The following is a 6,000-nucleotide window of genomic DNA, read 5'->3' as shown; positions in this document are numbered from 1 at the left end:
ATGGCTGACGTAGGCTTGTGGGTGAAGCATTGGACAGAATCGTACTGCTAACCATAAGGAGGGTTTGAATAGGGCCCAGTAGAGAAGATCACGGATGACATCAAAAAGCTCTTCAGGCATGTTTTTGATGACATGATAGAACACTAAAAAAGTAAAAGAAATAAATCTATCAGTCTATTTTTCATAATATAAATGACATCATGTCCCATTATAAACATTACACTGGCTGATGAGTGACATGAGCGATGCGATGTTTGTTCGATCCGTTTCCAAGTAAAACAGTTTTTTGCAAGAGAATTGACACTACCTCAGTGACTATAGAAATCGATATTTGGTATAAATCCACTACTCATCACTGCTTTCCACTATTTTAATACAAACTTCTCAACATTTCTACTAGTCCTGCAAGATTAATCACAACTCACCTGAAATTTGAATAGACGCACTTAGCAAATCACAAAGGCTGAAAAACTACTGTGATATCCTCCACAAACAAACAACAAAATATTCAGTTTAATTCTGCTTAAAAACTGCAAATCCTGTAGTTCAGATCTGTGCAAACATAAATTGGCAATCTAATCTCAATCGGAATGCTTGTCAGAAAAATCACAATTCAGTGTTTTTGAATGCCCAACTGTCTGTCGCCAGGTGAAGACCATAGTTGCCTTAAACCACATTCTGCCTAGATCCACACAAAAGTCTATTCAGTTATATTGTATCTGAGGTGCTCGTTTTTACCGATATATAAAGCAGATTTGTAGTGATTATAGGGTAAATATTGATAACTGACAATGTGAATCCGTGCATCATTCGTGCATTCGTTTTTCAATGTAAAATTAAAAATAAGAAAACCCCAAAAAGAACTGTTTTCTTCATTATTTGTCTCCAAAACCAAAATTAAAAAACGGATAATGATTCGCTTTTTCAGTTTTCGATATTGTGTTGAAATGAAGAATGGAAAAAAAGGATAACGACATTTGTGACTTCCGTGACTGCGATGCCGGACTGAACCAGGACTGAACCAGGAGCGGGACCAGAGCAGGACCAGAGCGGACTCCGAGCTTTGACTCTGAGACTCCGCGGGGTCCGAGCCTCAGCTCATGGGCTCTGAACCTCCGGTTTAGTCCCGGTCTGGTCCCGGCCTGGTCTCGGTCTCAGTCCCGCTCTGGTCCCGGTCTCAGTCTTGGTCTCAGTCCTCGGTCTGGTCCCGGTCTGGTCCTGGTCTGGTCCTGGTCTCAGTCTCAGTCTGGTCCCAGTCTGGTCTGGTCTGGTCCCGGTCTCAGTCTCAGTCTCCGTCTCAGTCTGGTCCCAGTCTCAGTCTCAGTCTTGGTCTGGTCCTGGTCTGTCCTGATCTCAGTCTGGTCCCCGGTCTGGTCCCGGTCTTTCTGGTCTCAGTCTCAGTCTCGGTCTGGTCCCGGTCTGGTCTCAGTCTGGTCCCGGTCTCAGTCCTGGTCTCAGTCTCGGTCTGGTCCCGGTCTGGTCCTGGTCTGGTCCTGGTCCTGGTCTCGGTCTCAGTCCCGCTCTGGTCCCAGTCTCAGTCTCAGTCTTGGTCTGGTCCTGGTCTCAGTCCTGATCTCAGTCTCGGTCTGGTCCCGGTCTCAGTCTTGGTCTGGTCCTGGTCTCAGTCTCGGTCTGGTCCCGGTCTGGTCTCAGTCTGGTCCCGGTCTCAGTCCTGATCTCAGTCTCGGTCTGGTCCTGATCTCAGTCCGCTCTGGTCCCGGTCTTCTCGGTTTTCTTATTTTTAATTTTACATTGAAAAACAAATGAACAAATGATACAAAGATTAATGTGCAAAATCCTCATATAAACAAAATATTTAATGTGCTAATCAATGCTAATCAATTCTAGCTCACTGTTTTTTTAATAGAAAATTCTATAAGTTATAAAATGGAAAGCAGGGAGAATATGTGTATTAGTACAGTAACATAACATTCAAAAAACATAATGAAGGCAGAAAGGCAGAAAAGTAAGTGTGACAGAAGAATTTTTATTTTATGTATTTTTTTTGTTTATCGTCACGAAAACCGGCTGACATTTGGAAACACCCGGATGATGACTTCCTTTGGGCTCTGTTGGCGATAGTAACTCTGGGTAAATCTGGGAAAAATTTGAAAATGGCCCGGTTTTCTTCATCTACATGTCATCTTGCAGTCTTTTTTAACAACAATTAAGGTGTCTTTTTCACCTTTGTATAGTCCCTGCTGAATACGGGGAGCTGGATGTAAAAAGTTTGGCTCTGACGGCTGTTGTCTGCTCCTGAACTCCTATAAACTCCCTCAGTCTTTGGTTCTCATCCTCCTGTTTCTTAATGTAACTTTTCAGCTCATTAGTCAACAGGATTTTCTCACTGATGATCTTTTGAAGCCTGTGTATTTCAGCTGTTCTGTTCCTGCTGTATTTGTTCCCGTCTTAGCTTTGCCAGAAGACTCTCCAAGTCGCCCTCAGTATCTCGGTCCATTGTCGCTGAGGTAAGCTGTTTCTCCATTAGTGTCTTTGGTTCCATTTCTGCATGTCTTAAAACAGCTAAATGTGTAAACTGTATTTGTAAAGTAATGTTTGTGATATGCCCTGTTTAACTTTTGCTCTGTAGCTCTTCATATGTCTAATCGAATCTAATTTAAAATGTTCAATGGATCTAATCTTTGTTTTGTATGACTCACATTTAATCCCTTGAATATATTCAACACCTCTTACATTCTGTGTGCATTTCAACTTTGTCATTCATACACAGGATACAAGGAATCCCAACCTGGCCGAGGCAGAGGATAACTTTTACTGATTTAGTAAATGAAGTAAATGAAAAAACTTGTATGATTTTTGTGAAATTTTTGAAGAAAATTTGTAATTATGACACCTAATATCTTTTTTAAGATATAACAAAAACAAAAAATATATAAATAATAACAATTATAATGAATACATGGATAACGTTTCTTATACTCAATAGGCTCTATTCACGCTTACGTCACAAACCAGGAAGACGTCTGGAAAGATGCAACGACAACTTTTGGTGTGGTTACCATGGATCTATTAAAATAACTGGATACAGTATTGCTGCTTGTAGCTGCCTCCAGTTGACGTAGTGGTCACTCACTGGAACTTCAGCAGAAAAAATCCCATGGACCGAGACAAAATTTTTCTCATAAAGCGCAGTGTAATCACAAACTGCTCGTGTTCGTCTGACAGGGCACCTACAATTTAAAAAAATGTCGGATTTGTTACCTGTTTTTAGATCATTAATTTTTTTCTCAGCTCAAAACCCTTCAGTTGTCTTAAAAAAAACACTTTATAATCGTTAGCTCCGGCTCCGCTCTGATTGGTCAAAGTGATCATGTGATACAGGAACCCGCGCTCTGTGCGTATGTTCGCGTGCATTTGTGTGTGCCCGTGGGAGAAAAGAGCACTACTGCACATGCTCGTTTGGCCCACAGCCACCGGAAGTACCTAGCCAGGCTCGTCTAATCTGGGATCATGCGCCATTGAGCTCGACCCATTGACTTGAATGGGCGACCATTTTGGAACCTGGGGGCTTGGTAGTTACCGACACTGGGCTCGCCTACCGAGAAGTAAGGTATGGTAGTAATTGTTGTTTTACAGAACATAACAGAATGCTACAATGACACGTAGATGAAGAAAACTGGACCATTTTCTAATTTTTCTAGATTTTGTCAGACTTTCTACCGCGAACAGAACCCGCCGAAGTTGTAATCACATCTTTCTTAACGTCTTCCCAGTTTGAAGCGTAACATGTATAGAGCCAATTTCTTGCATCTGCAAACATTTTCTCTCTCTGGCATTTTTGTTTTGGAAAGGTAGCTCACTGAAGGACAAACATTGGAGACCCCTGCCATAAATTGTACACAAATGAACATAGCTAACCTGCTAGGTGCTGCGTTTCAAATAGGAAGTGACCATGAGCGTGCTTCCATCAGCTCTGGTTTCAATACACTTTGTATTGAGAAAACATCACTGTGTCTGTAACTGCTGCTGTCAGGCTCCTCGTTTTGATCTTAAAATGTCTCTACATGATCCTGGTGCTTATATTCTGCTATTTTCCTATTCCTAATAAAGTCTAAATTCACCCCTATAACTGCTAGCCTCGTGAACTTCATTTGACTAGATCAGAACTCTGTGGGTGACGTCACACTCGCTTAGTCCACATCTTTATAGAGTCCATAGTGAAGACAAAAGCCTTCGGAGACATGAAGGGGGTCATCAAATGTTTTTATTTTCTTCTCAAAGCTTGACAGCATTCATTCTGAGTATATATAGTGCACTTTCTTCCCGTCCCCCCTCTCTGTGTACACTGTTGGATGAGCCTCGAGGGAACACCCGATAACCTGGAGGTAATTAGTATGTGTGTTTAGCCTCCAGCATCTGTTAGCCTTTAGCAGCCCGTTAGCCCCATTGACACGAAGCTAATGAGAATGTCACTCACCCAAAGTGACTCGAGACACGCGCACACACCGACAAGGGTACTTCATCACTCCTCATCACTCCGCGGGCCATGATTCCTTATTAGAAGGATTAGCGCGTACATGCTAATCTGGGGGAGCATAGCCTCGGAGTAAATTTCAACAACAACAAACTGAAGAATGCATGTTTACTGAAATGACTTGCATTTACTCGCTAAATACTTTTACCTTTTACTCTTTAGGTACACTTTAAGTATTAAAGTACCTGTTTAAAAGTGTACTTAAAGAGTACCATTAAGTACTACTACTTAATACATTTCATGTTAGTTTTTCTTGTGTAGTTTTGCTTCAGTGTACTTCTTCCATCACTGATAACATGAGAGAATGCTCCAAAACATTGATTTTGTATAATACATTGCATAAGTTATTTCTTTGCCTGCAACACAGAACATTACCTTAAAAAGTGTGAATTCTTACCATATGCCAGGTGGCCTCTCCATAGATCTGACCATTAACCTGTCTCCACTGTGATTACCAAGTTTATTTCCATTCTGTGGCATAATCAGGGCAAAACAGTAATATCTCCTTGGTAAAAAAAAAAAGCAGGTGGTGGACCCTTAACCACAAAAGTTACACATTGCACCTTTAAGTTAAACATTATAGCCGCCCCTATAAACTATTGGAACTATTAAGCATCTATATATACGCCAAATGGTTAATTACTCTATCATAGTGTTGTCAATCATCAAGAGGGGCAAGATGCCCTCTCTTGATGATTGACCACCAAATACCCATTTACCAGGACAGTCTGGTCCTGTGTCCATGTCCCAGATTCATACAAAACCAGTGATCACAAGTATCACAAGTAGAAAGCACCAGAAAAAAATATTTTTGATAAAACTTTTCTATCTACTTGTGATACTGTTGACTTAAAACTATTTTTGATGAAGTGTGCGGTGTAACCCAAGACAAATATGTATCACTGACTATACTTCAACCTACAACAGTGTTTATTTGTTGTGTTCTGAATGTTATGTTGTCAGTATACTTTGGACTCAACATGTATATGAATATTTTGTTTTTAATGCGCACATGTTTGAGGCACATCACCTCTATAAATATTCACACCCACTGCTCACTCCATCAGCCCTGATGAAAACTCAGTAGTCGAAATGCAATGGCGTGACCGTTAATAAATACACTGCAAATCAAAGTGCCTCTACAATCCTTTCTTCTCAATAAATATAATTTTATTCATGTTTCAGTCATGATGTAGTCACATCATGACACTAAGGATGCGTTCACTTGCACATACTCGCACATACACGCACACACACACCCACCCCATTAATACTGGAACTAAAACAAGACTACATCAGGACTAGACTGGGCCAAAACCAAAGTAAATGAATACATTCATCAAAATCTCTTTTGAATTTTTAATCATACATTTTCATGAATAATAATCATATTGCATTGTACATTCTACAACTTTTACAAAGCTTCAGACTTTGCTTGAAAAGAAATGATTAAAGTTCAAATAAATGTGTCAGATTAAAACATTACAAAAGGCACCATTCAAATT

This window comes from Boleophthalmus pectinirostris, unplaced genomic scaffold (genome assembly GCF_026225935.1).
Source record: "Boleophthalmus pectinirostris isolate CB_2022bp ecotype Guang Dong unplaced genomic scaffold, ASM2622593v1 HiC_scaffold_22, whole genome shotgun sequence".
Lineage (NCBI taxonomy): Eukaryota > Metazoa > Chordata > Actinopteri > Gobiiformes > Gobiidae > Boleophthalmus > Boleophthalmus pectinirostris.
This window is presented reverse-complemented; position numbering follows the sequence as displayed.